A 13,035-nucleotide genomic window follows, 5' to 3' on the forward strand; every position below is an offset into this window, starting at 1 on the left:
AGCAGCACATAGATACCTGAGGGGACATCTGGAGAAGGCAGAGTTGGATTTATCTGTCACTGGAGTTTTGCCAGGTGGGAGATATGAAGGTAAAAGAAGCAAGAAAATCCAGGGTATTGTCAAGGGAACAACTGAAAACCCATTCTATGGAAACAAGGGTAAAAAGGAAGGCAAGTAAAGTCAGGAGGGAGAAAACTGAAATCCTGGGAAGAACTGGTTTGGACGGAGAATCAGAGATCTAGAGGACCTAGTCAGTGAACTGAACTCCACGGAAGTAAAAATCTGTAAACCAGTGCAATTGTTGTGATGAGAAGTCTTGAAGGGGGACAAATTTGAGGCAAGACAATGTCTAGGTGCAACAGGAAGAGTGGGTGGCTGAATCGTCACGGATTTTAGTTCCCAGAACCTGCAGAAATCCCTCTACCCCAAAGCCAGCCCAAATAAAACAACACTCAAAGTACTACCAGTGTCCAGCTAGGCAGTTGCATCTTGGGATGTGCTCCAGAGCATGGACAGCAAGACTGCTTGGGGCAAAAGCACTGTTGGCTTTTCTCTTTTTCTCTGACCCAAGTACTTTTGGCTTTATCTGCAGCACATGTCGAGTTGCAAACACTTCTTATCTTCATGAGCATGACTACCCTGTTCTAAGCAACCATCATTCATCATCTGACTATCAGAACAGCATTTAACTTCTCCTTCCAACTCCCCTGTGCACCCTACTTCTTCATTTTTTGACAACAGTGGTAATGCTATATTCATTGGCAGTAATTAGTCACCCTGATTCCCTCCATAATAGATATAGCAAAAAGGTGGGGAAAACAGAAAACTTGTGGACATCTGAACAAAAAAGAGATGACAAGGTAGCCACAAGAAGCTTCTAATTATGGGCGCCTGGGTGGTTCAGTTGGTTAAGCGACTGCCTTCGGCTCAGGTCATGATCCTGGAGTCCCGTGATCGAGTCCTGCTTCGGGCTCCCTGCTCAGCAGGGAGTCTGCTTCTCCCTCTGACCCTCTTCCCTCTTGTGCTCTCTATCTTTCATTCTCTCCCTCTCAAATAAATAAATAAAATCTTTAAAAAAAAAGAAGCCTCTAATTATATTGGAGATTAAAATTACTTTTTAATTTACAGACAGTAAAATTCATTCTTTTTGGTGTATGGTTACTTTAGGTCTTGGCAAATGCATAGTCATGTGACCACCACCACAAATCAAGACATGGATACACTTTCATGGTCCCTAAAAATTTCCCTATCCTGTAGTCGATCCTTCCATCCCACCTTCCATCCAGACCACCGATCTGTTCTCCACCTGTACAATTTTGCCTTTTCTAGAAGTCATATAAATGGAGTTTGAATCCTTTTGAGTCTGGCTTCTTTCACTTAGCATAATGCTCTAGAGAATCATTCATGTTGTTGTTGAGTGGTATTCCATTGTATGGCTGTGCTACAATTTATTTATCCCTTCACTCATTGAAGGACTTTTGGGTTGTTTCCAGTTTGTATCAAGAACTAACAGAATACGAGGGGCGCCTGGGTGGCTCAGTCAGTTAAGCATCTGCCTTCGGCTCAGGTCATGACCCCAGTGTCCTGGACCCGCATGTCGGACTGTCTGCTCAGCAGAGAGCCTGCTTCTCCCTCTCCCTCTGCCTGCCGCTCCCCCTGCTTGTGCTCTCTCTCTGTCAAGTAAATAAGTAAAATCTTTTAAAAAAAGAAAAGAACTAACAATACAAATTACATCCAGTAGCAATATAGATTTGGACCTGATTAACCAACCTGACCTGATTTATGCAGAATATTCATTCTTTTCAAGGGCATATAAGACATTTACCAAAATAGAACATATTCTGGGCCATAAATGTATGAGTAGATTTCAGAGAATTGAAATTATTTAGAGTTCATCCTCTGCCTCTGCCTGTTGTATAACTAAACTGGAACTCAATAATACGAAGATAACTAGAAAACCTCCTAGTATTTGGAAATCAACCAACTAGAAAACCTCCTAGTATTTGGAAACTAACCAACACCCTTCCAAATAATTTATGGGCCAAAAGAGAGACAAAATGGAAACTAAAGGGTACCTGGGTGGCTTAGTTGGTTAAGCATCTGCCTTCGGCTCAGGTCATGATCTCAGAGTCCAGGGATCAAGCCCCGAATCAGGCTCCGGGCTGAACAAGGAGTCTGCTTCTCCCTCTGCCCCTCCCCCTGCTTGTTATCTCTCACATAAATTTAAAAAGATGGAAATTAAAAAATATCTTGAGCTAAATGATAATAAAAAGCTTAAAGCTTGTGAGAGACGGTAAAGCAGTGCTTGGAATGCATAGGTTTAAATGCATATATATAGAGGGGCGCCTGGGTGGCTCAGTCGTTAAGCGTCTGCCTTCGGCTCAAGTCACAGTCCCGGGGTCCTGGGATCGAGCCCCACATCAGGCTCCCTGCTCTGCGGGAAGCCTGTTTCTCCCTCTCCCACTCCCCCTGCTTGTGTTCTCTCTCTCGCTGTGTCTCTCTCTGTCAAATAAATAAATAAAATCTTTTAAAAAAATTAAATGCATATAGTAGAAAAGAAGGCTTAAAACCAATGAGCCTAGCTTCCAACTTAAGAAACTGAAGAAACAAAACAGTAAATATCTTCACCAAAGCTGAAATACAGACATAATCAAACAAAGGGTAGACATCAATGAAATAGAAGGCACAATAGAGAAAACTCAACAAAGGCAAAAGTTTTCTTTGAAAAATATGGTAAAATTGACAAAACTCTAGCAAGACTGATCAAGAAAAGAAAGAGAAAACAAAGATTCCCAGTATCAGAATGAAACATGGTACATCACTACATATTTTGCAGACATCTGTGGGCTAATATGAGGATGTTATGAACAACTTGTCAGTAAATCTGAAAATTTAGCCAAATTAAAAATATTTCAAAAACACAATTTATCAAAAGTGACATCAGAAGAATTAGATAATCTGCAAGGCCCTCGATCTATTAAAGAAAATGAATCTAATTTAAAACCTTCCCATAGTGAAAATCAAGGTACAGATGGTTATTAATATTCTCATTGAAAAGCAATTGAGCACAAATTTATGATCTGTATACCATCATTTATGTATATTATACTTTAAAAAGTTATAAATGTTCACTTAATAACAAGCAAATGCTCGCTTGAACAAATATAGTGATGGGTGAGGGTACTGGTGAAACAAAATTGGCCACATATTGGTAATAGTTGATGTTGGGCCATTGGGCTTACTACCTTCTTAGCTCCCACTTTTGTAAATGTTTGAAATTTTCCAAAATAAAATGTTTTTGTCAAGAAAACTCAGACCATAACATTACTCTGCAAAACCCTCCCCACCAGCTTGGCATTGAGTCAAAACCACAAGGGCCAATGGCCAACCAGACTCTCCCTGATCTGGTCACCTGGGCACTTCCTGGAATCTCACTCTCTACCACACTCTTCACTCATTTGCACACCAATCTGTCTCCTCATTATCGCTTGCACACATCCAATGCATATTCTCACATCAGGGCCGTCGCATCCTATGCCTCAAATATTCATTCTTTGGATTTATCATGGCTTGCTTCACTCAGGTCTTGGCTCAGATGTCACCCCTTCAGCAAAGACTTCCCTGACCTGCCAAAATAAAATAACTCCCAAAACTGGACTCCCTCCCTATACCCTCTTTCTGCCATGCTTTTCTCCAAAGCATCTGCATCATCTGACATATGAATATTTTCTTGTGCTTTTTATTTACTGCCTGCTTCCCACAAGAATGCAAACTTCAACCAGACAGGGGGATTCACACCTGTATCCCAGTGCCCAGAATGGCACCCAGCATCCAGTAAGCACTCAATAAATATGTACTGAATGAATTAATAAGAAAGGTCCTTAGCCTCTCCAAGGCAGGGATGGGGGATGTCTATGGAGTACTTCACCATTCTTCCACCCAAACCTCTTCATCCTGTGAGCTCCCTGGCCCTAGACCTGTTCCATATTCACTTGAGTCTGTGCCTGAAAGGGTCACTCCTGACCCCTGAGGTTGTGACCAGAGAACAAAGATGCCTGTTCAGAGAACGGGAAGCTTCACTGGGAGCCAGAAGAGCTGGATCCCGCATCCTCCTCATGGTGGTTTTGGAGAAATGGGGACTATGGAATCTCTCAGGGTGGTTTTTGAGCTTTGCTTTGCCTGCCTGATCCTGCAGGGTCCTTTCACTTCCCTACCATCAGTTTACTTATCTGTGCAATGGGAACAAAACCAACACCAACCTTATAGGGTGGTTGTGATGGTAAAGGGAATAATCAAAGCGACCAGGAATTGCCCACGGAAGCGGTTTCAGAAGCCAACATTTGGGCAGCTCTAGGGAGGCCCCAAAGGTTCTTTCACATGAGGTGGCCACATCACCTTTGGGGCGGTTTGTTGAATTACCCTTTTTTAAATGAAGGCTGGCTCGCTTTCTCCCTGCACTCTCTGCCTCCTACCCCAGAGTCCTGCGCCCTGCGCCCCGCGCCCTGGCTACGCGCTTTACCTCTCCTTCCACCTTCGTCCTGCACTTTCCCTCTCCACGCTCCCGCCCCGCGCCCTCCCTCTGCCTGCGCCCGCCCCGCACTCGCGCCCCGCGCCCGCCCGCTCCCCGCGCTCTCGCGCCCGCCCGCTCCGTGCCCGTTCCGTGCCCGCTCCGTGCCCGTTCCGTGCTCGCTCCGCGCTCGCTCGCTCGCGCTCCCCGGCGCCGGCTGCGGAGGGAGCCGCTCTGCCCGCAGCTGGCGCAGCGCGGGGGCGGCCGCGGGTGGGCGGGTGCCGCGGGCCCCGGCGCCGAGCATGAGCCGCCGGCGGCGCGGGCCGCGCGTTGCTCGGGGCCCGACTGCGGCGCGAGGGCTGCGCGGGAGCTACGCCGGCCCGGACCGAGGTAGGCAGCGGGCGCCGCTATCCTCAGTCCCTCGGTCCCTCCCTGTCTCCCTAGGGCCGTCCCCTCCGGTGGCCAGCGCGGGCGGGGCGTACGCGGGCCCCGGGTCCCGCCCGGCGTGACCGTCGCGGGGTCGGGGCACCGGTTCCCGGCACTGGTCGTGGGACGCGCGTGCAGGAGGGCGTGCGGGAGCCCGGCGTGGAGTTGCCCAGAACTCCGCCCCGGGCTGGACAGCGCCAGGACCCCCCGGCCTCCAGCGCCTGCGGGGCACCGGGCAGTCTCTGCCTGGGCGTGGCGGGAGTGCACTCCGCAGGCGGGCGGGGGCACCGGCGGGCAGGTCCGCTGCCCCGGGCCTGGCGTGGGGGAGGGGGCTGGGAAATCTGAGGACCTTGGGGTGGCGCAGTTGGAAGTTTCCATTTGCTTGTCTGCATTCTGGGCCCCGCGGTGGCATCTCACGCCTTTGCTGTGTGGCGAGGAAGTGGGGCGTGAGCTCAGCATTTGAGGGGAGACGACCAGGGCGAGATGCCCCTCTCTGCACCGTGGGCAAGGGTCATTTCAAGGACCGTGCTCTCTTTGCCCCAGGCCTTGCAAGGTGCAGCTGGTTCCGCTCTGCGTGTGTGTGAGGGGGGAGGGGGCTCCTGCTGTCTGGGGAGGACACGCAGCAGGCCCTTGCCCCCTGCATCTCTAGCTGCTTCTGAGCGCTGGAGCTGCTGGATATTTACAGGGAGGCTGCCTGCCTCTTGGGAGCCACCTGGGGGCTGAGATGTGGTGGTGGCCGGGCACCCTGGTTCCCTGCTTGGATCTGTGAGCCCCATCTGGTTCACCCTCCCCACTGCTGTCATTTTTCTCCCATCCTCTGGAGCAAGGGCAGGGCCCAGACGGCCACCAGGACATATAGAGTCAGGTTGGTATTCAGGGGAGCCTCAAAGAGGCAGTGATCTACTCTGCCCCTCAGGGGTCTTTCACCTGCCTCTGGACACAGTTTTGCCCAGTGCAGCCGAGCTTGGGTCCAGGCCCTTCCCTCCCCAGTAGGAGGCCTAGAGTGCAAAGCAGCAGCTCTTGTTATGAGAAGGGAGCTAGGGAGTCGGGAGGCCACAGGTCTTGACTTCTGAACTGAGGACAGACTGCGGGCCTCTCAGGGACTCAGCTTCCCCATCTGTAAATGGTTTCAGTGACTTTTAGGAATATTTCTGCCCTGACATCCAGGGACACTTTGTATTGGAACCTCAGGATCCCAGCCCAGAATAGGAGGAGGGCCTCCAGAGTGGGAGGAAGTGGAAGACCTTGGCTCTGGACCCGTGGATGGGTTTTGTGCCCCTCTAGCTTTTATTTGTTGTTAGGGACATGGGTCATAGTGACCAGCAGCCTTCTGGGGGGTCATGGCTGGGTAAGGGGTGGCAGTAGAACCCTGAGAAGGGAAGGAGCGGTAGAGACCCACATGCTGACACCCTCCCAGGGCAGCTGTGTACTCTTGCACATGGCTCCTGGGTTTGGGAGCACAAGCAGGTGGCCCCAGGTATGCCATGGGGGCCTGAAAGCCAGCCAGCAAGTTTGTTTTTCTCTGGGAGGCATCCTTGAACTGCCAGCCTGATGGCTCCCTTCCACCTGGCAAATTGTGGAAATGGAACAGTTCACACAGAGCAGAGGGTTTTTTGGTGTAACTTAGCAACTGCAGGCGGAGGAGGAGGGTGGGGGAGAAATACCAGCGCCGCCTGCATTTGTGCTGGGCTGACCTGAGTGAGGCCGGGGGCTGGTGGGCCTGGCCAAGTGGGGAGGGCAGCCCAACACAAGGGGCCCCCTTAGGCTGACCAGGTGAGGAACAGATCCGCTCGTCCATCCCCTGGGTCCTTCAGGGGAGAGTAGTGGGGGGCGGGGATGCTCAGGTATGGCCTGAGAACCCCCGAGTACACCTGTCTCCCCAGCTGCAGAATGATGGGCTGAATGGGCTGTATTGGAATAGCTCTGGTTGATTTTTGTTTTTTAACCACCGAACCCTGTTCTCTAGCCACATGTTTCACAGAAGCCAAATTTGTCAAATAGGCCAAGTGAGGTGCAGGGCTCAGGGCATCCAACCACAGTCCTCAGAAGTGGGGGCAGTGACATAGGTGCACCTCTGCATCACCCTACCCCAGAAGAGGGGCTCCAGACCTCCCCAACAGGGCCTGCTGGTCCCAGGGCCATGGTGGGAGAGAGGACTGGGGATGCAGATCAGGGCCTGTCCTGCTGATCATAGCAGTGTTTCTCTGGGTCCAGAGCACCCTGCCCCGGCTGCCCCCTGCTGGGACTCCTCCTCCCTCCCTCTTTCCCTCCTGAGGCCGTCTGCTTCAGCCCTGGTCTGCTCTGGCTGTTTTTCCCTCGGAGCTTCCAAATGTTGAGCAGAAATCTGCCTCCTATAACTCCCACCCACTCCAGGCTGCCTCTCAGTTCCTTTGCCCTCGCTTGCCCACCTCCCTCCTGTGGATGAGTGTTTACTTAGCAACTTGTCTTCCAGGCAGAATCTGAGGAGGAAGCAGGGTAGGAGGGAGGGAGGCCTGTGATCCTGGGGTGCTGAAGTGACATCAGGTGGGGAAGCTCCCAGGCCCATGGCCATGAGGGGAGGGCCTCTGACACCCACTGGTCACATGTCAGGCAGGGTGCCCTGACCTGCAGGGGTCTGGGGAGGATGCTCTGCCCTTTCTTCAGTATGTGCCCTTCTCACCTCTTCCTGGGCCCAGAGCCTGGGGCAGTGGGACTGTGTGTTTATGTGTCAGAGAGTGAACAGAGGGGGTGTCTGGCTGGCACAGAGAGGGGGGGGCTATGATCCTTTCAGAATGTCCCTGGACTGGGGACACCAGGCAGTCCTAATCTGACAACCTTGGAGCAGGGTTTGGGAAGGTCAGCTGATGTCAGCTCGGCAGTGGCATGGCAGGAACCATGGAAGGGAAAACCTGAAAGCCCCATTATGTCCTGGCCTGTTCAGAGCTTGGGAGGGACAGGGACCAGCTACGGAGGAGCAGGGCTCATCCTGGGGAATGGAGGGCCTTGGGGATTCACCTCCTGGGACAGGCTTCAGAAAGGCTTGTGAGAGGTGTCTGGCCAAAGTATGAAAGTGTTAGGATCCACACGGATCCACCCCAAGGGGGTGGCGGGATGACTGCCCCCTGCTACCTGCCCACCCTGCCTGAGGGGGGGACCGTAGTATGGCCTCAGGTGTCTGAATAGTCTCGTCTGCAGAAGCATTTCCGAAGAACCATGTAGGTGCCTTTGAATATGGTTCAGAGCATCCCCCAGTGATCCTGTCTGGGGAAGCTTCTACCCTCCTCACTTATTTGCTAGGGAAACTTCTCAGGATCCATGAGTGGTGTCGGGATGTGGACATAGCGCAGGAGAAAAGAGCCTTTCACCCCACTTTCCCACCATGAGCGCCTATGCTGGGTCTGGGGGGACAGGCTGCGGGACTTTGCTGCCCTGCGTGGTGGGTGGTGGTGGGAGCTCGGAGCCTGCCATATCCCTTCTGAGCAGCTGTGGGGTTCTCTGTCATGCAGGGTGAGTTCAGGGAGCTGTGGGCAAGCACCAGCTCAAGGAGAGCCTTGGCGCTGGGCCTCACGGAGTCTCCCTGACTCTTTAGAGGAAAACACCCCATTTTGCCCGTGGACCACACACTGTGAGCCCCCTGAGTCAGGGAGCCAGCCCCGGGGGCAAGACATTAGGCACTCAGGGGGCACTTCATTCCATTTGTCCAGCTCTTGTATCACTTCCTCACAGGGGAGGGGTTGCTGCCCTAGTTGACAGGTGATGTCATCAAAGGTGATATTACTTTCTTTTTAAAAAATTTTTTTAAAAATTTTAAAAGGTTTTATTTATTCATTTATTGAGTGAGAGAGAGAGCACACGAGCAGGGAGAGAGGCAGCGGGCGAGGGAGAGAGAGAATCTCCAGCAGCCTCCACGCTGAGTGTGGAGCCCTACCTGGGGCTCCATCCCACGACCCTGAGATCACAACCTGAGCTGAAATCAAGAGTCTGACACTCAACCGCTCAGCCAGCTGACTGAGCCACCCAGGCGCCCCTACTTTCATAAAGCTTCTTCAGCTTAAATACAACAACAAACTGCTCTCTGCCCTCTCCCCCTCCAGCTATTTTCCCCCTTCTCTCCTCCCCTGCAAGTAGGCTGACTCTGAAGCCGTGTTCTCTGCTTGCTCACTCCACATCCTCACTTCCCACTCGCTCCCAGCCCACTCCAATCTGGCGCGCCCTCGTCACTCCAGGGAAATGGTCTTCAGGTGCCTGTGGACATCGATGGCCCTCTTGGTGTTCACGCCTCCTGCTCCCAGGCATTTGTCCCCTGGGGCTCTGCAGCCCCCGCCCCCCGCCCCCGTGTGCCTCCAAGTCCTCTGGCCACCCTGCAGACCTCTCTGCAGGCTCCCCCTCCTCTCCTGGGCCCACTCACGATTCCTGTTCCTCAGGACCTGGACCTACGCCCTCTCCTCCCCAGCCACGGCTCCTGTTCCCTCCTCGGTGCTGATCCCATTCTAAGTCCTTTCAGCGTGGCCTGTTCTCTGGGCTCTGTCAGCGGTGCAGCCTGGGCCGGCTAGATGCCGTTCAGATGACCATGGGCGGCCTGTCTGCTGTGCCCCCGAACCTCACCTGCTCCAGGCTCCCCATTTGAGCAGTCGGTATGGCCAAGGCCTCCCTCTTGCCTCTGCCAGGTCTGCCCTCACAGTGACTGCGTGGTCAGCCTGTCACCCCAGGCCTCTCTTCCACTCCCTTCCCCTGCCCGCTGCTCTCTCCACAGGCCGGGCTGCCCCTCTGGCCTGCACACCTGCAGCGGCCTCCTTCCCCTGCAGTTCCTTCCCCACACCACAGCCAGGTGACCTTTTTAACCTTCTCTTTGTCAAAATGCTCGGAACCTCCTGTTCCCAGGCAGGACTCCCTATCCCCACCTAGTTGGCTCCCAGCCTTCCTGGGGGGTGCCTTCCCAGAGTGCCTGGGCCTCTGCAGCATGTCACCCCTACGTAACTGTGATTTCTTGGAGTCAGGTGTACACTTGGCCTGTTTTCCCCTCAGCTCAGACGGTGGCTGGGCTGGTAGACTCGGCAAGCCTTCCTGGAATATGTGCGAAAGCATGAGCCTGTGTGTGTGATGGGGCAGAGACACGCAGATCTGTGTGGAAACATGGGCCCGGGGCGCCTGGCCTGGACCGTGTTGCTGTCCCCGCTCAGGGAGAGGAGAGGGGAGCAGACCCAAAGCTCTGGGACCGGCAAGGGGCAGTCTCCGGGGAGCTGGAGTAGTTCAGGAAGGAGTAGTGGGGGTAGGGCTGGGAGGCCAGGCTCCTGCCTGTTGTCACCACCACTTCCGTTTCTCCAAGTGTCACCCTCAGACTCTACCTTGAAGAGAGAGTTCTCCCTGGATCTGGTTGCCATGGCAACACTGTTAACAAAGAGTAGCTTTCGTGGAGGAGGCTGGCTCACCCAGAAGCTGAGGGGGCTGGGAGAGGGTGTGCCCGTTCTGATGGGTTTGTTAGCTGAGCTGGTTTCCCCACCCCCAAGGCTGCCTGACCGGCAAGGACCCCTCCCTAGACCCTCTCTCCCTGTGGGGCTCTCTGGGCCTCTGGTACTCAGACCCTTCCCATGTGCATGTCATGAAGTCTCTGGATTCCGTCTGGGTGTGGCCTGAATCCCAGCCACTGCTGGGTCACTGGGGCAGACCCAGGGAGGCTTCTGACTTGGGACGTGGGGGGATGTGCCCAGCCCCAGCCCAGGCACTTCCTGGGGTGAGGAACCCTATTTTGTTGCTGTAGAAACCCAGGCTCAGAGGCCCAAACTTCTCCTGCCTAGGATTTCCTGAAGACTGGTTCTGTGTCCAAGCCCCTTCCAGCTGTGAACTGTGAACATTTGGGTTCCCTTCCTCCTCTGAGGCTATGGTCTTGATCGCATGAGGTAATGACATGCAGCGCTGGGTGGGAGCCTGGAGCTTCACAGCCCTGGCTGTGGTGACTGGGGAGGGTTGGTCCCCCTTGCTGGGACCCAGGTCTCTGCCTTCAGAGCTGAAGGAGAGGGATGCAGAGGGGAGGCTGGCCTGTGAACCAGCGGGGGGGGGGGGGGCGGTGGTTAGAGTTGGATGGGGTTGGAAGCTCACATAGAAGGAGCTCATGGAGTTCCTAGGGGGAGCCTCTGCAGCTTTCATGAGTTAATCACTGAGAGCAAGCAGGAGGCTGTCAATTATTCATTTTATTATTGTTGGTATTAGTAGTGGGTGGCCCCTACTGGGTGGATGAGGCCAGGAGCAGAACATCAGGGCTGCCCTCGGGAGAGCCCACCTCATTTCCACCCTGCCCGTGGACACCACCCCATGAAGGGGCCTCCCATACCCAGCAACCCCTCCCTCCTCTGGCCTGGGAGCCCAGCTGACCTCCATCAAGGTGAGCGTGTCTGTGAGTGTTCCTGTGAGTGATCGCTGGAGTGGGTGACCTGGGAGCATCTGGTCCCCAGGTCCCCCACTGCTGGGTCAGCAAGTGAGGTTTCTCAAGGATTTAGGAGGGGGGATTGACAGTGAGCAGGGTTGGCCAGAGTCCAAGCTGTTGCTCTGGCAAAGGCCAGCGCGGCCAGATCACTTCCAAGAATGTGGGGAAGGGGGCGTTTGGGGTAGGGCATGGAGGGGAGCCACCCACAAGGCATGAGTCACCACCTGGACCACGCCCCCAGCGATGCAGTGGCTGGGGTGCTCACAGGTACTTGCCGAACCACGAGGTCAGCTATCTGCAAACTGGCTGTAAAAACACCTCAAGGAGGGGCGCCTGGGTGGCTCAGTCGTTAAGCGTCTGCCTTCGGCTCAGGTCGTGATCCCAGGGTCCTGGGATCGAGCCCCGCATCGGGCTCCCCGCTTGGCGGGAAGCCTGCTTCTCCCTCTCCCACTCCCCCTGCTTGTGTTCCTGCTCTCACTCTCTCTCTCTCTCTCTCTGTCAAATAAATAAATAAATAATCTTTAATTAAAAAAAAAAAAATAAAAAAAAAAAAAATAAAAACACCTCAAGGATTACCAAAAAAACACTGTGATACAGGCAATGTTTTCTACCTACAATGCAATAATGATAGAAATTAATAACAAAACATAACTTTAAAAAGTCTAATATTTGGAAAATTTAAAACACGTGTAAATATGCAGTGGATCAAAGAAGAGATAATAGAAATTAGATTATAATGTATTAAATGATAAAAACATAAAGAGGGATACTTGTGGGACACAGCCATGGTGGCCCTGCAAATGTGTCGCTTGCCACCACCAGCTGACCCTGTCTGGAAAGCCCTCGGTCTTTGAGAAATCCACACACAGTTGCCTCCTCCTTGGCCCCGGAGATGGGAAAGAGGCTAGGAAGCGGCGCCTAGGAGAGGGGTTGGAGGCAGGGTGCTGGTGACCAGAACCCCCGCGGACTGCAGGGGTCCCTGAGGGAGGTGCCAAATCTCCCAGCTTGTCCTTGTGGTGGGGCAGCCTGGGGCCAGGGGAGCTGCCCTGCCTGTGAGCCTGCAGAGACTGGGGGGGGGGCGTTTAAAGCCCACTGTCTGGCCGAGGTGGCCCCCAGAGTGCAGCTCCAGGTCACAGCAGGTCATATCCCTGGAGGGGGGATGCCAGGCATGTCTACAGTTGGGCTGAGATTTTGAAGAGCTGTTGTTTTGTGGGGTGACCGTGGCGCTGTGAGGGGAGGAAAAGGAAGTCGTAGTGCCAGAACAGCCCTGGGTTCCAAGTGCGGAGAGCAAAGGACAGCAGGCAGTGTGGTGGAGGTCGGGGAGTCAGTGGACCCCCTGTCTGTGCTCAGACCTTGGTACGCAGGGCGCGTGTGTGGGCTCTGCGTACGCGTGCATGCGTGTGCATGTGTGTATGTGTGTGTATGTATACATGCATTCACGTGCACACACCAGGAAGTGGTCCTTGACCAGCTCTCTGTCCCAAGGGCTCTGCTGTGTGTTTCACTAATAAGTGACTTAATTTAATGTCCTAAATATTTTTTTTATGCTGGCATCGTTATACCCATTTTGTGGATGAGCTTCCTCTCTGGAGAGAAGGGCAGAGGCAGAATTTGAACCCAGGTCTGTCCTCTGTGCCAAGGAGCACTTTGGAGAGTGGGTAATGTGCTCCTGCTTCTGCCCGTGGTGTCCTGTGGCCTGGCT

The 13,035-nt window shown here is 53.7% G+C and overlaps 1 protein-coding gene across 4 annotated transcripts in view; it reads left to right on the top strand.

The window, feature by feature from the left end:
- RASGEF1A (RasGEF domain family member 1A) overlaps positions 1–13,035 on the top strand; it is a 143,122-nt gene that overhangs the window by 54,879 nt on the left and 75,208 nt on the right. For 3 of the 4 annotated variants that reach the window (XM_027589537.2, XM_027589547.2, XM_027589530.2), the window contains one exon: positions 10,708–10,809. The gene's annotated coding sequence lies outside the window, so the exon portion shown is untranslated. Of the gene's footprint in view, positions 1–4,787; positions 4,898–10,707; positions 10,810–13,035 lie in introns of those variants that run through there. The other variant, XM_027589557.2, reaches the window with a different exon arrangement.

The sequence above is a fragment of the Zalophus californianus genome, chromosome 15, assembly GCF_009762305.2.
Source record: "Zalophus californianus isolate mZalCal1 chromosome 15, mZalCal1.pri.v2, whole genome shotgun sequence".
Classification (NCBI taxonomy): domain Eukaryota; kingdom Metazoa; phylum Chordata; class Mammalia; order Carnivora; family Otariidae; genus Zalophus; species Zalophus californianus.